The sequence below is a fragment of the Cherax quadricarinatus genome, chromosome 35, assembly GCF_038502225.1.
Source record: "Cherax quadricarinatus isolate ZL_2023a chromosome 35, ASM3850222v1, whole genome shotgun sequence".
Taxonomy (NCBI): Eukaryota; Metazoa; Arthropoda; class Malacostraca; order Decapoda; family Parastacidae; genus Cherax; species Cherax quadricarinatus.
In genome coordinates, this window is record NC_091326.1 from 31,507,824 (window position 1) to 31,528,364 (window position 20,541).

Consider the following 20,541-nt stretch of genomic DNA (forward strand, 5'->3'; position numbering starts at 1 on the left):
GGCTAGGCTAGGCTAGGCTAGGCTAGGCTAGACCTAGCCACTCCTTTTCCAAAGCAATTTAACCTTCCTCTCCCAATATTAGATACATTATATTTACTTTCATGGCACTGATTACTCCTAGATAATTCCCCTCGTGGAAATATGGCAGCCATTCCTGTTTTCACTGTACACTTTTTCCCTTTTTTTCGGCTCATAAGCTACTGCTATATATTAGGTTAGTTTGGACACTGAAGAGATTTACTTCATATATTCACTGGCACAGTATAACACCTCTAGCACAAAGATGTCCTACAATAATTCACGAAAACTACAGAAGCAAGCTAGCCACCGCCGCCGTGCACCTAGTATTATTTATTATTATTATTAAAGATTCGCCGGTATTCTCCCGGCCCGGGCCTTGTCCAAGTGGTGGCCCGGCCTTGGCTCCCTCTTTAGGGAGTGTCTGAGACCTAAGTCTCCCATGGGAGGAGGCACAAGTACCTCCTCATCTTTGGGACCAACTGTCCCCAGGCCTAGCCACAAGCTAGGCCTCTCTGGTCTGCCATCCCCGCCCCAAGGGGGCAAATGGGAATGACAGTCTTATGAGCTAAAGGCTCGGGCTCAGGCACCTACCCTACCCTAGAAGGGTTAGGCATGGTGTCGATATGTGTGCACCTAGTATAACCTTCGACAGTGAGTACCTTTATACTTATGAAAAAATGCTGAACTGGATATATATATATATATATATATATATATATATATATATATATATATATATATATATATATATATATATATATATATATATATATATATATATATATATATATATATATATATATATATATATATATATATATATATATATATATATGAAAGAGAGAGAAGTAACTAAATATTTAGAGTTTGTGTGTTGAAAGTATAATGCATTTTCTTTGATGACGACAGTCCCTTGTGTAGGGAAAGTGAGGATTGGTTGTCATGGCAACATGTACACAGTGTGTGTGTGTGTATGAGGGACAGTCTGACACAGTGTGTGTGGTAGAGTCTGACACAGTCAACACTCACAGTAAAATCGTGTATAACACAGTGTTAGTGAGCAAGTAGAGTTCCAGTGTTGTCAAACCTCTTATCACTTAGGACATTCTTATTTTTGTAGCTTGTTAAGAGTTCACATCTTTAAGTATATGGCGCTTAGTGGAAATAAGTCACACTTCGTTTATCCTAGGTTAAATCTACCTCATTTATTAAAAATGTATGCCTACAACATATGCATGCCTACAACATATGTATGCCTATAACATGTGTATGCCCACAATATATGTATGCCTATAACATGCGTATGCTTACTACATATGTATGCCTGCAACATATGTATGCTTTCAACATATGCATGCCTATGTCGTGCCTAATAGGTAAAACTGGTCAATTAGCAAGAACTCATTTAAAATTAAGTCCTTTCTAACATTTTCTCATATATAAAATTTAATGATTTTGTACCAAAAGAACCTTAGAAAATTTACCTAACCTTATTATAACAAGCGCAATTTAATTTAATCTAATCCAACTAAATATATTTAAGATAAGTTTACAACAATTTAACAATAAACAAACACAATGAAATATATTTTTTTCGTTAGGTTCAGAATGATTTTTGCGAAAATACTGCATACACAAATTTTCGCTCGCCCTATTCAGCAAGAATTGCGTTGCTATTTAAGCCAAAATCGCATGTTTTACTTATTCCATTCTGTTTGGCCACTGCCCAGGTTCCCTTCTTGACCTGAGGACTCACAACAGGAGGACTACTACGAATCCTCTTGTTTTCCTCCGTCAATCGCCGTATCTCGAGCTTAGCCACCCTCAGTTACTCCTTAAGTTGCTGATAATGTTGCTCAATGGATTGTATCTTGGTTCAGTCCACAGAGAGTACACAAGACACGTCTTCACTGAGCAAGGTACAGGTCACCACTGAGCAAGGTACAGGTCACCAGTGAGAAGAGTTTGTTGTGTTAAATTTATTGGATGCAGCTGGTAGTTTACTTACTAGTGTTGATGCGATAAATGTGTAGTAGGAATTAAAACAATTTCACACTTTAGTTGTTTCGTGGCATACCTCGTTATCAATATTTAGCACTATGTTTGATCCATCTACTGGTTTATGGATATACCCCAAATGTTTTAGTTGTTGCCAGAGCTTTCCGGGGGTTATTCTTGTGCTCTTCGAGTCTTGAGCAATAGTGCCTTGCCTTTGCGCCCTTTTATGAGTCTCTGCACTCTGTTCTTCACTCTTTGGAATTCATTTAGCGATGCAATATCCTGTCTGTTTCCCTTAAATCTTTTTAGCAACTGATCTCTGAATTTCAGAGTATCTAATATCTCAATAATCATCCCGGGTTAGGTTCTTCACTTAATCCTATGCTCTTTAAATGCTGCAGTATTGTCAAGGATGGTAGTGAACATTGTTTTGAATTTTTCCCAGGCATCGTTTACGTCCGTGCAACTTGTTATCTCTGTCCAGTCACAATTGTGTAGCCTATTTACCAGTATTTCTTTGCTGTAGTTTCTAGTTGACCTCATTTTTATTGTCCTGTGTAGGCCTATCCTATCCCTAGTGATTTTCCTGGTGCAGTAAATGATGAAATGGTCACTAAGACCTGTGGTAATGACGCCTGACTGACTAATGTTCTCAGAGCGGTTACAAAGTATGTGGTCAATTAGGGTGGCTGAGAACTGTGTGATCCGGGTTGGTGTATTAATTAATCGAGTGTAAGTATTGAATCCCAGAATTTGCTTATACCTGTTACAGAGCCCGTTATTTTGCTGTTGAAAACAGATATTGAAATCTCCCAGTATTATTGTCTCGGAATTGCTATTAATTCCGGACAATACTCTCGAAAAATCTTCTAAGAACTGATATTTGGGGGGAGGGGGGTAACTAGTTCCTACTAGGATTGGTTTAGTCTTAGGCAGCAACACCTCAAACCATCGACTCTCCAGTTTATAATCATTCATCGGGTCTTGGGTTATATGCCAGGCCCGGTGGCCTGGTGGCTAAAGCTCCCGCTTCACACACGGAGGGCCCTGGAGTTTACCTGGAGTTTACCTGGAGAGAGTTCGATTCGGGTTCGATTCCCGGCGGGTGGAAACATTTCGACACGTTTCCTTACACCTGTTGTCCTGTTCACCTAGCAGCAAATAGGTACCTGGGTGTTAGTCGACTGGTGTGGGTCGCATCCTGGGGGACAAGATTAAGGACCCCAATGGAAATAAGTTAGACAGTCCTCGATGACGCACTGACTTTCTTGGGTTATCCTGGGTGGCTAACCCTCCGGGGTTAAAAATCCGAACGAAATCTTATCTTATCTTATCTTATATATTCCCCACCGCCTTTTCTGTTCCTGTCTAAGCGCTTTATATTGTAACCTATTTTGACCTCGTCGTCAGTCACCGTGACATCTAACCAGGATTCACAGATGGATATAACAGCGTCCCTAGTTCTCTTAGCTAGAATCCTATTCTGAAATTTTGGGTAAAAGTCACCTCGTGTTGACATGAATAATGTGAAGGTCAGTTTTCTTTTAACAACAACAACAACAACAACAACAACAACAACAATAATAATAATAATAATAATTTTATTTACTAGAAGTACCTGTACAAGGTATACACTCGTAGCTAACATCAATGACATACTACTGTATAAAAAGCCCCTTGTTATGCTGAACATTTTGGGCAAATCAGGTCAGTTTTGTCCCAGGATGCGACCCACACCAGTCCACTAACATCCAGGTACCCATTTTACTGATGGGTGAACATAGACAACCGGTGTAAGGAAACACGTCCGATGTTTCCACCCCTTCGCTGGGAATCGAACCCGGGCCCTCGCCGTGTGAAGCGAGAACTTTTGCCACCATTCCACGGGGCACCGTAATCATCAATATATGACAAGGATTTATTTGTACTATTAAGGTTAGGTAAATTAATGTTATCACTATGAAAGGGTAATTGATTTAAGGTGCATTTGTCACAAATAATCTGACATTTAGAGTCCTTAACATAACCAGACACATCCATAATGCAAACACATCCCTTATACATACAATGTTTTCTTATTCTTCCTCCATACGTCAGTACAGTGTATACAAATGTCTGGAGGTGTTTGATATGATATGATATGATGATATGCTATGGCTTGTTTGCAGTGGTGTCATTACTGTTTCATGAGTCATGATATGACTGTTTCTATGGTCTCAAGTTGTGCTATGCATGCATTGTACATAAGGTTAGCATTCCTAATGTATTTATATAATGATTTCTATATTGGTATATTTATATAATGACTTCTATAAATATTTATTCATTATTACTTATGCACGTTTCTTAATTGCTTCTTACTCTAAGTATGCATAATCTTAGTATAGTAGTGTTTGGTGACATAAATATGTCTGTTCTTAGTATAGTAATGTTGACTGACATAAATATGTCTCATTTTAGTATAGTAGTGTTTTGGTGACATAAATATGTTTGATCTTAGTATAGTAGTGTTTGGTGACATTAACTTTCAATATGGCTAACAAATCTGAACTGAAAAATCCTAAATGTGACAATGGCGAACTTTTAAAACAACAACAGATTGAACTTTGAAGTTGCATCAGGAGGAAGCTTCTGAATTCCTACATTGTCCAGAGGACACAAATCGCCCAGCCAAAGGGTCACACTATCACAACTTAGTAGAAACATTGATAAAATTCCATGAACCGAATGATTTGCCAGTGCCCCTTAATACTGACAGACTGGGTGAGGGAAATGATATACAAAACACTATCAAAACGCAAAGCAAAATGGTATAAATTATGTGTTATCAAATTCAACGAAGCTGACCTAGAAACCCCTGATGAGTGTACAACTTCCAAGAAATTCAACAGTGATCAATCTGCACACAGTGCTGCCTAGACTTCAGATAACACATGTTACTTCTGTGAGACAGAAGTTAACCCTTTGCATGTTACTTCTACATTTGGTAGAATAGTGCCAGACACAGTCAGACACATTGGTTGGAGGTGCTTACAAGGTTCCCTGTACTATGTCTCACCTTTCCTTTATAGGGCAATGAGAAATCATTTTATGCAACATTATCAGAGCATTTCTACTCGGTCAGGAGGATGACTGTAAGATTTAACCAAGTTAACTTAATTCTTACTATAGATTCACTATAAATCTTATGATTACAAGCATTGATCCTGATACCAACCTGTAATTACTACACAGCAGAACAATCAAAGGCACTTCTCAGAGCCAACAACAACATAACTGTCTTTAACTACAATATCAGATCTTTAAGCAAACATTACGATGACCTCATAGCATTACTAAATTCCCTGCATGCCAGTATATCCACCATTACTCTCACCGAAACCTGGCTAAAGCCTGATACTACAGATGTCTATGCCATTCCTGGTTACACAGCCATACACAACTGTAGGCCAGATCAACAAGGGGGTGGCACAGTTATGTACTACTCAGACCTACTAGAATGTATCACTAATACTTGCACAAAGGATGAACATGGGGAGTATATAATAGCTAAATTCAAATCCAAATACCTACAAAAACCTCTCACATTGATAAACATCTACAGAGTACCACAGTCAAACATTAGCCGTTTTAGTGACAACCTAGGGAGTATGATAACTGATGCACACATGAACAAAGATCACTTGCTACTCTCAGGTGACTTCAGTATAAATCTCCTGCAAGACCAGCACCCACACGTTACTGAATTCACAAACACTATGAGTAACTGCATGTTCCTACCAACGGTAACAAAACCTACAAGAGTTACAGAGACTAGTGTTTCCCTATTAGACCACATCTGCACCATCACCATATCCCCTTTAAAATCAGGCATAATCACAGATAATACCACAGACCACTACCCGACCTTCCTCATAACTAATCTAGGCAAATTACCCCAAGACACTACTAAAGTCACTTTCAGACTTCACAATGAGGCAGCCATTAATAACTTCACAGCAGCAGTGACAAACATTGACTGGCACACTGAGCTAGAAATCTATACAGATATTGACGAATGTATTAATAATTTTCTAAAAAAGACCCAATACCTCTATAACAAGCACTGTCCTAAAAAACTAAACAGATGACAGCTAAGAGACTGAACAGTCCCTGGCTAACACCCAGCATCCTCAAATCCATAAATACAAATCACCTATACGAAAAACAGTACAGAATGGGTTACATAACCAGAGATCAAACAAAACGTTACTCGTCAACCTGATAAGAAGGGCTAAAAAATTGTATTATGAGAACAGATTATCCATCTTAAAAGGTGATATAAAAAAGACCTGGAAAACCCTATCAGAAATTCTAAGAACAAAAAAGATATCACGAAATAGCGTAATTGAATTAACAAAACCAGATGAATCCCAACTCCCACCAACTGAAACAGCAAAGAGACTCAATGATTTCTTCTCCACCATAGGAAAAAACCTTGCCAATAAAATCCCAAGCTCAAGTACCCTACCCAATGACTACCTCACTGGCAACTACCCGAACACACTGTTCCTAGCTCCGACTAACCCAACAGAAGTCTCCCTTATTATCAACACACTAAAAAACAAGACAGGAGATTTAAATACCTTACCACCCTTTATATACAAAAAAGCGTCACAAGTGCTATCACCAATCATTGCAACACTCTTTAACAAATCCATCGAATCCTCTACCTTCCCTACAGTTCTCAAAATAGCGAGGGTCACCCTGATCCATAAAGGAGGAGACCAAACAGACTTGAATAACTATAGGCCAATATCCAACTTACACCCTCTCTCTAAAATCTTCGAAAAATTAATTCATAAGCGAATCTATTCCTACCTCATCTCCCACAACATACTCAACCCCTGTCAGTTTGGGTTCAGGCCTAATAAAAATACGAATGATGCTATTATACACATGCTAGAACAAATATACACTGCAATAGAGAGAAAAGAAGTCCCACTGGAGATCTTCATTGATTTACATTAAGCTTTTGATACAGTTGACCATGACTTGCTCCACATAAAATTGTCACACTATGGTATAAGAGGGCACTCCCTCAACTACCAAAAATCATACCTCAGCAACAGAAGCCATTGTGTGTACACAAATGGGGCAAACTCTTCTGCACAGCCAATTACAGTTGGTGTCCCACAGGGAAGTGTCCTTAAGATAAGATAAGATAAAATTTCGTTCGGATTTTTAACCCTGGAGGGTTAGCCACCCAGGATAACCCAAGAAAGTCAGTGCGTCATCGAGGACTGTCTAACTTATTTCCATTGGGGTCCTTAATCTTGTCCCCCAGGATGCGACCCACACCAGTCGACTAACACCCAGGTACCTATTTGCTGCTAGGTGAACAGGACAACAGGTGTAAGGAAACGTGTCGAAATGTTTCCACCCGCCGGGAATCGAACGCGGGCCCTCCGTGTGTGAAGCGGGAGCTTTTAGCCACCAGGCCACCGGGCCACCCACCTTTGGCCCTCTTCTCTTTCTCATTTACATAAATGACCTACCAAATGCATCGCAACTACTCAAACCCACACTATTTGCAGATGACAATACATATGTCTTCTCTCACCCGAGCCCAGTCATGCTAGCCAATACTGTGAATACCGAATTACAGAAAATATCTACCTGGATGAGGACTAACAAACTTACACTAAACATTGACAAAACCTACTTCATTCAGTTTGGTAACAGAGCTACAAATGTCCCTCTTAACATAATGATAAACGGATCACCTATCACAAAGCTCACAGAGGGAAAATTCTTAGGAATCCACCTTGATAACAGACTCAAATTTCAAACACATATACAACAAATTTCTATGAAAATTTCCAAGACCGTAGGCATACTATCGAAGACACGGTACTAAGTTCCACAGTCAGCCCTCCTGGCCCTATATCACTCACTTATTTACCCCTATCTCGCCTATGGAATTTGTGCATGGGGCTCAACAACAATAAACCATCTCAGACCACTAATTACCCAATAAAAGGCTGCAGTCAGAACGATAACAAATTCCCACTACAGGCAGCACACTCCACCAATATTCAAAACTCTAAACCTACTCACCATACAAAATATCCATACTTATTACTGCACCTATTACATACATAGAACACTTAACTCTGATACAAACCCTCCCCTCAAACGTCTCCTTACCAATCTCAACAGAACACATGGCCATAACACAAGGCACAGATCACTCTTTGATGTTCCTCGTGTCCATCTCACGCTATGCAAAAACTCAGTGCACATAAAAGGCCCAAAAATCTGGAATTCATTACCTGTGAATATAAAAGAAACACTGTTTATAAATTCAAGTCTCTTCTCAAAAATCACTTACTCACCCACAACTAAATAAATACTGAATAATTGTATCTCATAAATGTTTAACCTGTGACCCAAACAAACTTTGTTATTTTTTAATTACATTACCTAACAGAATACTCCATTCTACTGAACGCACAGCAACACATTAAAATGACCATATGACCTGTCTTTGAAATACTCATTTGTGGTCAATTGTTATCTGTTTACAATAATGTTTTACCAATGAATATATCATTGCTTAGTTAATCTTAAGTTAATTTTAAGCCTGCCCATAATGCTCTACATACAATGGGCCTTGGCATGTTACACTTAACTACTGTATTTCTTTGTACTTCTTTGTGTCATGTTCAAATAATAAATAAATAAATAAATAAAAAATAAATAACGTTGTTACTCATATTGTGTCAGTTTGAAGAGTCTACCCATAAGGCTAGCAGTTTTCTCTCACGTTTTCTTCTAACCTGCTAAAGGGAAACTTTAATATCAACAGAGCTTCGCCAGTTAACTCTCATGATGCTGTGTTGCAAACCCTGAATGGGTTACAATGTATATTATGATTATGAATATAATGTATATTTTCATATAATTTTATATTGCTTATATTTGCGATAATAGCTAAATCGTAAATATATTGCTTTATATTATTATTTGACTAAGTTATGTTGTTAAGTAGGATGTAACATATTATGTGCTCAGGTCAAGTCTTGATTGTCTAACTACTGTAATTATCGCTCTTTCCTCGTTATTCTGCCGGCTTCTGTTGCTGAGCTGCAGCTGTCCACGGAGTTATCACGTGATCGAGGCGGGTGCGTCCTCACCTCGCCTGAAGTATTCAGTCTGGTCTAGACTCGCTGGGTGGTTGGACGTAGTCCAGACAAAGTGCCTAAATCTCTCTTATTGACCCTTGTTGGAAGATCGTCTCTTGTCTCATTATTCTTGTTAGTTCTGGAGACTCTGTTCACAGAACTTTGGATAGACTTAGTGATTTTCGATGTTGTACTGAGGTTGTGTGTCGCTTAGACACTGTGAGCAACTCAGATCCTGAGCTGTAGCTTCTGACCTAACTTGTACTGGTATCTGTGTACTATCACAGTCGGTGATTTTCTTATGCTGAACTTAGATTCAGTATTATGGGAGTTTTATGACTTTTGTGGAGGATCTGCTGATGGTCCCCACTTAGTGTCGTTATATTATCTCCTTGTTCCTGATTCTGTGTCGCAGTTGCTTGTTATATTGCTATTGGGCTTAGCATTCTTTTTATTGTTCAAGCAGACTGTTCTGACTGTCAGTTGGTCATGAAGTTAGTTTATGTGAGGACTTTGTCAGTCACTTGTTTAAGTCTAGTCGAGTCGTGAGATATAACAAACTATTTAGAGCACTTACACACATACACACAAACTTACTTGTACATATTTGTAATATCTTATTAAATGTTAATGTACCAGACGGTACTTAAGAATTATAAATGTAAATGTGCTATCAGCACAATATTACTGTACATGGAGAAGTGATTATTCTTATTTTGTTGATTACTGTGATTAATTTAATTTGATATATGCCTAGACAACTTAATTAATAAATTTATTAAATTTTAATTTTTCTAGTTAGTAGCCTACCAGTCGTAATCCTGAAGCACTATTGAATCATACTGAATTCTAATTGATAATTGGACAAGGATACTGACTACTTCTTATGAAAACCCAGTAACAGGCTGGATGCTAGAAGGGCAGTCCTTTCTAGTATTCACTGGAGATCTCTAAGCTTTTAGAATCGTGTTTTTTGTAACATGCTGCGACCAGGAATTATAAACTTACGATATCATTTGGAAATACAAAAGATAATATTTTAACTCTAAATTCTAAATGATGTTATCTACATATACAGTGGTCCCCCGCTTTTCGTAGTTCCCAGCAATCGTAAAATTCGCCAATCATAGAGGTATTTTCGTATAAACATGGATTCGCTTTTCATAGGTTGACTCGCGAGTCATAGTTCGTCTGGGACGCCTACCCACGGCGTGAGCCAGGGCGGCAGCCAGTCTGGCATTGTTTATCAGTGAGCGAAGGTCCCCTCACATGCTCCAGCGAAATATTTCATAATATTCCATTTATTTTAGTGCTTGCAAGTACTAAATAAGCTACCATGGCTCCAAAGAAAGCTCCTAGTGCCAAGCCTGTGGCAAAGAAGGTGAGAAATACGATTGAATTTAAGAAAACCATCATTGAACAATATGAAAGTGGTACAAGTGTGGCCGAACTGTCCAGGATGTATAAGAAACCCTACACAACCTTATGTTCCATAGTGGCCAAGAAAAATGAAATAAAGGATAGTGTTGTTGCAAAGGGAGTAACTATGCTGACAAAAATGAGATCACCAGTACTGGAAGAGGTTGAGAAGTTATTATTGGTGTGGATAAATGAGAAACAATTAGCAGGAGATGCTCTTATGACTTCGTTTATTTGTGAAAAGGCTAGGCAGTTGCATGAAGATTTGGTAAAGAAATTGCCTGCAAATAGTGGTGAAATGAGTGAATTTAAGGCCAGCAAAGGCTGGTTTGAGAGATTTAAGAACCATACTGGCATACACAGTGTAGTAAGGCATGGTGAGGCTGCCAGTTCGGACCACAAGGCGGCTGAAAAATATGTGCATGAATTCCAGGAGTACATAGAGGCTGAAGGACTGAAACCTGAGCAAGTGTTCAATTGTGACGAAACAGGCCTATTTTGGAAGAAAATGCCAAAGAGGACCTTCATTACACAAGTGGAAAAGGCAATGCCAGGACACAAGCCTATGAAAGACAGGCTGACGCTAATGTTCTGTGCTAATGCTAGTGGTGATTTCAAAGTGAAGCCATTACTAGTGTACCATTCTGAACATCCCAGAGTGTTCAGGAAAAACAATGTTATGAAGAGTAAATTGTGTGTGTTTTGGAAATCTAATAGTAAGGCATGGGTCACGAGGGAAATTTTCGTCGAGTGGTTCAATGAAGTGTTTGGCCCTAGTGTGAAGGAGTATCTCCTGGAAAAAAAATTGGATCTCAAGTGCCTGCTAGTAATGGACAATGCACCTGCTCATCCTCCAAACTTGGATGACCTAATTTTCGAGGAGTTTGGGTTCATCACAGTAAAGTTCTTGCCCCCGAATACCACTCCTCTCCTCCAACCCATGGACCAGCAGGTTATTGCAAACTTTAAAAAACTCTACACAAAAGCAATGTTTCACAGGTGCTTGACTGTGACCACAGACACTCACTTGACCCTAAGGGAATTTTGGAGAGAACACTTCAGCATCCTCCACTGCATAACCCTTATAGGTATGGCTTGGGAGGGAGTGACTACCAGGACTTTGAACTCTGCCTGGGGAAAATTGTAGCCAGATTGTGTCGACAAGAGGGATTTTGAAGAATTTGGGACTGACCCTAATGAGCCTATGTCTGTTGCAAAATCAATTGTGGCACTGGGGAGTTCCATGGGGTTGGATGTGAGTTTGGAGGATGTGGAAGAATTGATGGAAGACCACAATGAAGAGCTCTCCACTGAGGAGCTGCAAGAGCTTCAGCAGGAAGAGCAACACATCGCAGCTCAGAATCTTGCTGCAGAGGAGGAGGAAGAGAGATGGAAGAAGGTGCCTTCTTCAGAAATTAAAGAGATTTTTACAATGTGGGGTAAGATGGAAAGCTTTATGGAGAAACATCACCCTAACAAGGTTGTTGCAAGCCAGGTTGGCAACATGTACAGTGACAAAGTCTTGGGCCATTTTAGGGAAGTTTTAAAGAGCTGCCAGAAACAGAGCTCTCTCCACAGTTATTTTGTGAGACAGGACTCCAGTGACTCTCAAGGTGGTCCTAGTGGCATTAAGAAACAGAGAAGAGAAGCAACCCCAGAAAAGCAAATGGTACCTGAGGTGTTGATGGAAGGGGATTCCCCTTCCAAACTATAAACAATCCACTCTCTCTCCTCCTCCAGTCTTCCATACACTAAGAAGAATCTCCAATAAAGGTAAGTGTTTTGCTGTTAATGTTTCATTCATCATTTCCCATTGTATTGTTTATGTACTACATGCATATTTCATGTTAAATTTTTTTTTGTTTTAATACTTCTGGGTGTCAGGAACGGATTAATTGTATTTACATTATTTCTTATGGGGAAAATTGATTCGTAAATCGTAAATTCCGTTTATAGTAACGGCTCCAGGAACGGATTAATTATGAACAACGAGGGACCACTGTATATTGAGCTGTCTCATTTTCGTAATTTGTGGTTGAAGGGGTCGAGACTCAGCTCCCGGCCCCGCCTCTTCACTGATCGCTAATAGGTCCTCTCCCTGCTCCATGAGCTTTATTATTCTTTGTCTTAAAACTATGTATGGTTCCTGCCTCCACTACCTCACTTACCAGACTATTGCACTTCCTGACTACTTTGTGACTAAAGAAATACTTCCTAACATCCTTTCGACTCATCTGAATCTTCAACTTCCAATTGTGATCTCTTGTTTCCGTGTCCCATCTCTGGAACATCCTGTCTCTGTTCACCTTATCTATTCCTCGCAGTATTATATATGTCGTTATCATATCCTCCCTATCCTTTCCTGTCCACGCAATAACAATTCAGGGAGGTAAAAAAGCCAACCCAGACTCGTGGATGACCAGCCCATCACCACTGTAGTCATTGTAACACCGACGGTCATAAAGTATCCCCATGTATAACAAAAAAAGTTGGTGTTAGGGTCGAAATTCATGGTCTTTACCAAACTGCACAGAATTCTGCGTTTGGAAAAACCTAAATAATGAGAATGTACAATACTAAATACCTTAATTAAGACGCAACGTTTCCCTTAGGCTGCAGACTTCATCAGTCGACTACAGGGATAAAGATCCTGGAGACCGTAGACGAGCTGGAGAGGCAGTCTGAGGTGAAGGTGGAGAGGTAGTCTACTGTCTCTAGAAATTCTTTCATCAAGGATAAGATTAGATTTTGCCACCGAAGTGGCTAGTTTATTGTGCACCCCATATCCATCCTGTGGACGGTAGCGCGAGAGCATATGGCCCGGTGGTCTGGTGGCTAAAGCTCCCGCTTCACACACGGAGGGCCCGGGTTCGATTCCCGGCGGGTGGAAATTCCGACACGTTTCCTTACACCTATTGTCCTGTTCACCTAGCAGCAAATAGGTACCTGGGTGTTAGTCGACTGGTGTGGGTCGCATCCTGGGGGACAAGATTAAGGACCCCAATGGAAATAAGTTAGACAGTCCTCGATGACGCACTGACTTTCTTGGGTTATCCTGGGTGGCTAACCCTCCGGGGTTAAAAATCCGAACGAAAATCTCTCTCTTACACAAAAGGCCTAGGAACTAGGCCCCAAAGGGTTAACAGGAATACATATGGATTTATATCTACATATTTATAGTTCACTTATCTGTTACAAGCAAATTTAGGAAATTTGCTTAGTATATCTGGTATCTTATTTTCATTAATAAGATATCTTTACATGTCACATAGGTTATTTTACTGTCTGTCTCTGTATTCCTCAATAAGTGGACAATTAAGCACATAGTGTTCAAGAGAGTGACCATATGCCTGATCACATAATTTACATCTAGTTTGATCATCATCTGTGTGTCTCCCAAACTGCCAGAAGTACTTGTAACCAAGCCTAAGTCTGGCCACTACAACATCAGTCAGTCTGTTCACATTGCAAGTTGCTCCATAAACATACTTATCTACGTTCATGTTATCATAGTGGGTTATAGATCTACTCAGGCTTCTAACTGCATTCCTATAACAATCATTTTCATTATTTACTTCTCTCCTAATATTATTCCTAATGCTAGACACAGTTATACCAAAGTTATATTCTACATTCTCCTTCTGGGTACTCTTCTTGGCTAACATATCAACTTTATCATGAAGGAGTAATCCAATGTGTGATGGGATCCATAGCAATTGTACATTAATTCCTTTGTCCCTAATTTTTGAGTATCTATACCTGGCTTCTCCAATGAGCATGTTGTTGGAGTCATTATATGAGTCAACAGCCTTCAATGATGACATAGAATCAGTAATGATAATGGAGTCAAGCTCAGTGTCATAGGTTAGCTTTAGCGACATTAGGATTGCAAACAATTCAGTTTGCAGTGTAGACGCCCAGTTGTTAATTCTTATGCCTAACTCAACAAATTTATTATCGTTCTTAACTAGGGAGGTGGCAACAAGAGCAGATGCAGCCCTGCCGGAAGACTCCTGTTTAGATCCATCAGTGTATATAACTTGTGATAAATTATTACTACCAGCTAGGTGAGAAATTTCTTCTTGAGCAGTTGCTCTAACAAGAGATTTAAGGAAGGGATTACTAGCAATGAGCTTCTTGGGAGGGACTTGTAGGTATGTGATATTAAATGAACACATCTTCCATGGAGGGGTGAAATGCTCTTGTTGCCTACAGTGATACAATTCATGCAGGTTATAAAACTTAATGTAATTGCACGTTTTCACAATCCATTTAGATCTGTGTGTATTTACCTCTAGACACTTGGTAAGATTCACTGTGACAGTGTCTGGTTCGTTTCTCAGCATTCTAATACCGAGTACAGTGTTAATCTCAACAATCCTATCACTGATACTAGAAATACCAAGCTCCTTCCTCATGTTAAGAACTTTTGTAGATCTGGGACAGCCAAGAATAATCCTGAGAGGTTCATTTTGCATTAACTCCAAGGGTCGGAGAGAACTTTCTCTAGCTAATATCAACATGGGAGCAGCATAATCAATTAAGGACCTAACATAGGCTATGTACATCATTCTCACGATTCTCACATTTGCACCATAGTTGGGGTTGTAGCCAGCAACAGCTTTGAGAGTATTTAGCCTAGCTTTGCATTTCTTGTTTAGTTGTGGTATAGTAAGTTTTACATAAGAACATAAGAAAGGAGGAACACTGCAGCAGGCCTGTTGGCCCATACTAGGCAGGTCCTTTACAATTCATCCCACTAACAAACATTTGCCCAACCCAGTTTTCAATGCCACCCAAGAAATAAGCTCTGATGTGAAAGTCCCACTCAAATCCAACCCCTCCCACTCATGTACTTATCCAACCTAAATTTGAAACTACCCAAAGTCCCAGCCTCAATAACCCAACTAGGTAGACTGTTCCACTCATCAACTACCCTATTTCCAAACCAATACTTTCCTATGTCCTTTCTAAATCTAAACTTATCTAATTTAAATCCATTACTGCGGGTTCTCTCTTGGAGAGACATCCTCAAGACCTTATTAATATCCCCTTTATTAATACCTATCTTCCACTTATACACTTCGATCAGGTCTCCCCTCATTCTTCGTCTAACAAGTGAATGTAACTTAAGAGTCTTCAATCTTTCTTCTTAAGGAAGATTTCTAATGCTATGTATTATTTTAGTCATCCTACGCTGAATGTTTTCTAACGAATTTATGTCCATTCTGTAATATGGAGACCAGAACTGAGCTGCATAATCTAGGTGAGGCCTTACTAATGATGTATGAAGCTGCAGTATGACCTCTGGACTTCTGTTGCTTACACTTCTTGATATAAATCCCAGTAATCTATTTGCCTTATTACGTACGCTTAGGCATTGCTGTCTTGGTTTAAGGTTGCTGCTCACCATAACCCCCAAGTCCTTTTCGCAATCTGTATGGCTAAGTTCTACATCATTTAACCTATAAGTACTAGGGTTATGGGCACTCCCAAGCTTCAGAACCTTGCATTTATCTACATTGAACTGCATCTGCCACTTTTCTGACCAAGTATAGAACTTGTTTAAATCCTCCTGTAGTTCCCTAACATCTACGTTTGAATCAATTATCCTACCTATCTTTGTGTCATCAGCGAATTTGCTCATATCACTAGTAATTCCCTCATCAAGATCATTGATATATATTATAAACAACAACGGACCCAAGACTGATCCCTGTGGAACGCCACTTGTTACAGATCCCCACTCGGATTTAACCCCATTTATGGACACTCTCTGCTTCCTGTCAGTGAGCCATGACTCGATCCACGAGAGCACTTTTCCCCCAATGCCATGAGCTGCCACTTTCTTTAACAGTCTATGGTGCGGAACTCTATCAAAAGCCTTACTAAAATCTAAGTAAATAATATCAAATTCTTTATCGTGGTCAACAGCCTCAAAAGCTTTACTGAAGAAAGTTAATAAATTAGTTAGACAAGACCGGCCTCTTGTGAATCCATGCTGAGTATCATTAATCAAGCTATGCTTATCGAGATGGCTTCTTATAATCTCAGCTATAATTGACTCTAGTAATTTGCCTACAATTGAGGTCAGGCTTATTGGGCGGTAATTTGACGGTAACGACTTGTCCCCTGTTTTAAAAATAGGAATTACATTAGCCATCTTCCACATATCAGACACTACGCCTGTTTGAAGAGATAAATTAAAAATATTAGTTAATGGTTCACAGAGTTTCATTTTGCATTCCTTAAGAACCTTTGAAAAAACCTCATCAGGACCCGGCGACTTATTTTGCTTCAGTCTGTCTATCTGCTTCACAACCATCTCACTAGTGACTGTGATGTTGATGTTACATAATTTATCTTCTTCTATCCCACTATAAAAATTAATTACTGGAATATTGTTAGTGTCTTCCTGTGTAAAAACTGAGAGAAAATAATTATTTAAAATCGAGCACATTTCATTCTCTTTGTCAGTAAGGTGCCCATAGTTATTTTTAAGGGGACCTATCTTATCTCTAACTTTTGTTCTATAGACCTGGAAAAAACTTTTTGGGTTAGTTTTAGAATCCCTAGCAATTAATTTCATAGTCCCTTTTAGCTTTTCTTATCCCCTTTTTAATGTCCCTCTTAATGTCAATACACTGATTCATAAGATGACCCTCACCTCTTTTGATACGCCTATAAATTCCTTTCTTATGCCCTAGTAGATATTTCAGCCTATTATTCATCCATTTTGGGTCATTTGTATTTGATATAATTTCTTTATATGGGATAAACGTTCTTTGAGCAGCATGTATAGTGTTCAGAAAACTGTCATATTGATAGCTCTCTTCGTTACCCCAGTCAACAGATGATAAGTGTTCTCTAAGCCCATCGTAATCTGCTAAGCAAAAATCTGGGACTGTTACTGAGTTATCGCTACTATCGTACTTCTATTCAATGCTAAATGCAATTGATATGTGGTCGCTAGCACCCAGTTCCTCTGAAATTTCTAAATTATTAACAAGGGATTCATTGTTTGCCATAACTAAGTCAAGCAGATTATTTCCCCTTGTAGGTGCTGTCACAAACTGCTTCAAAAAACAATCCTGAACTACTTCTAAGAAGTCGTATGATTCTAAATTCCCAGTCAAGAAATTCCAATCAATATGACTAAAGTTAAAGTCTCCTAGAATTACTACATTATCGTGCCCTGTGGCCTTAACAATTTCCTCCCATAGTAGTCTCCCTTGGTCCCTATCTAAGTTTGGGGGACGGTATATCACTCCTAAAATCAGTTTTTCATGCCCCTCTGAAAATTCTATCCAAACAGACTCTGTATGTGTTACTTCAGACTTAATACCCGTTTTTATGCAACAGTTCAAGCGATCTCGGACATACAATGCCACCCCACCCCCCTTCCCGATACTTCTATCTACTTGGAACAATTTAAAGCCCTGAATATGACATTCCACAGGCATGTCCCGACTTTTTGAATTAAACCACGTCTCAGTTAAGGCAAATACATCAATGTTACCTGCACTAGCAACTAATCTCAACTCGTCCATCTTATTCCTAGCACTACGGCAATTAGCATAATAAACATTGAAAGACTCTCCTTTCTCTTTATCCTTCCTGCTCATTTCTGTTTTTCTACTAAACTTATTACTGTCCTTATCACCCAAAGTCCCTGGCTTTTCAATATCTACCTCGTTCTGCTTATTACTAGTTCCCCTAGAACTCGTAATATTACTACACTGGGACTTCACTGTTTTCCTGCCAAAACCCATACCACTAACTATTCCTAGTTTAAAGTCCTAACTGCTCCCTCCATTGCAGTTGCCAGTGCTACCACCCCAGACCTAGATAAGTGAACCCCATCCCTGGCATGCATGTCATTTCTGCCATAGAAGAGGTCCCAGTTGTCAATGAATGTTACCGCATTTTCCTTACAGTATTTGTCCAGCCAGCAATTGACACCAATTGCCCTGGACAACCATTCATTTCCAACTCCTCTCCTTGGCAAAATACCACATATGACAGGGTTCCCACCCTTACTCCTAATTATATCTATTGCTGACCTATACTTGCTAATCAGGTCTTCACTCCTACGTCTGCCAACATTGTTGCCTCCAGCACTGAGACAGATAATAGGATTGCTCCCATTACCTCTCATGATGTCATCCAGACGGCTAACAATATCCTCCATCCCAGCCCCAGGAAAGGAAACTCTCTGTCTCCTACTCCTGTCCTTCAAGCAGAACGCCCTATTTATATACCTAACTTGGCTATACCCAACAACAACAATATTCTTACCTTCCTTAATGTCTTTCGTCGTAACGTTCCCAGTAGTCGACTCACATTCGTCGGGTAGCACTGAGAATGTATTAGATGTTTCCACAACAGTTTCCACGGCAGTCTCTTTCTTCTTCATCGTTTCTACCTTTCCATTCGTCTTCTTGATCGTCAACTTCTTTCCCTGCTGTCCAGCCACTGACCAGTTTCCCTTCTTGACCTGAGGACTCAAAACAGGAGTACTACGAATCTTCTTGTTTTCCTCGGTCAGTCGCCGAATCTTCATCTTCGCCATCCTCAATTCTTCCTTAAGCTGTTGGTAAAGTTGCTCGATGGAGGGCATCTTGCTTCAATTCGTAGAGAGCGCGCAAACAGGTCTTCACAGAGCTAAGTACACGTCACGTTTTAACGTAGCTAATGATTTCACCCTGCAAATAGATGGGTGGGGGATGTCGTTTGCTTGTTAATATCTTAGTTTTAGAGGAAGATATTATGAGGCCTAGTCGATTACAAATTGCTTGAACTTCATTAAGAATGGTACTCATCTTCTTATGCCCTGTTGTATGGATCATGATATCATCAGCATAGCTTATAGCTATATGTTTAGGTGAGGCAGGTAGAGCATTTAGGAGAGCATTAATCAGAATATTAAATAGCATGGGACTAAGAACTCCTCCCTGCGGTGTACCTAAAGACATTTCTTTAGAATCACTTCTGAAGCATTGGTAAAGGACAGAGGATACTCTATTTGACAGGTATCCTATTATCCAGCAGAGTAAGCTACCACCAATATTCATTTTGGCTAGTTCATGTAGTATAACGGTTCTGTTCGCAATATCAAATGCAGATTTTAGATCAAGAAAAGTGGTAAAACTAGTAGAGGTGTGTGCAGTGAGAAAGGTGGAAATACAGTTCTGCACACTTTTACCTTTCATGAACCCATAGAGGTAGGGGGAAAGGTGGTGTCTGATTCTGTAGTACAGTCTGTTAAGCATCATTCTTTCAAAAGTTTTACAAAGACATCTAGTTAAGGAGATCGGCCTAAATGTATCAGGCTGTTGGGGCTTAGGGATAGGCACAATGAGGCTATTGGTCCAGGAAGTAGGATAAGGGACAGATTACCTCAAACTTCCTTTCCACATCTTCTATAGTCACCAGGATTAATTTATCTTTTAACCTCATATGACGTAATATGCCAGCGAATGAAAACAAAAAATCATTGTATTTCAAAGGACCTAAAATCTGGAACACCCTACCTGAAAACTCAAGAACTGCAGACACATTCATCACCTTCAAAACTACCATTAGAAAACATCTTATCTCCCTGATCCACCCCGACAACTAACTACATGATAACCACCTGGTGGTTCACAATTACACTCACTCACCCACTGACTATAAACACAGAAATACTAATCTTAATCTTAAAATAATAAATCCTAACTAGTCATAAGTTTGCCTATGATACTCCAATATAGACACTTTGTATTGTGCCAAAACAAAAGCATTCACATTGCTAAACTCACAAATTATGATGTAGTCACTTAGCCTTAATACCATAATCTGTAAGGATTTAATGTTTAGAATTAATTTAAGTCTGCCCGAAATGCCTAGCCATGCTAGGTATCCTAGTGGCCCCCTCTGTAATTAGTATTTTATA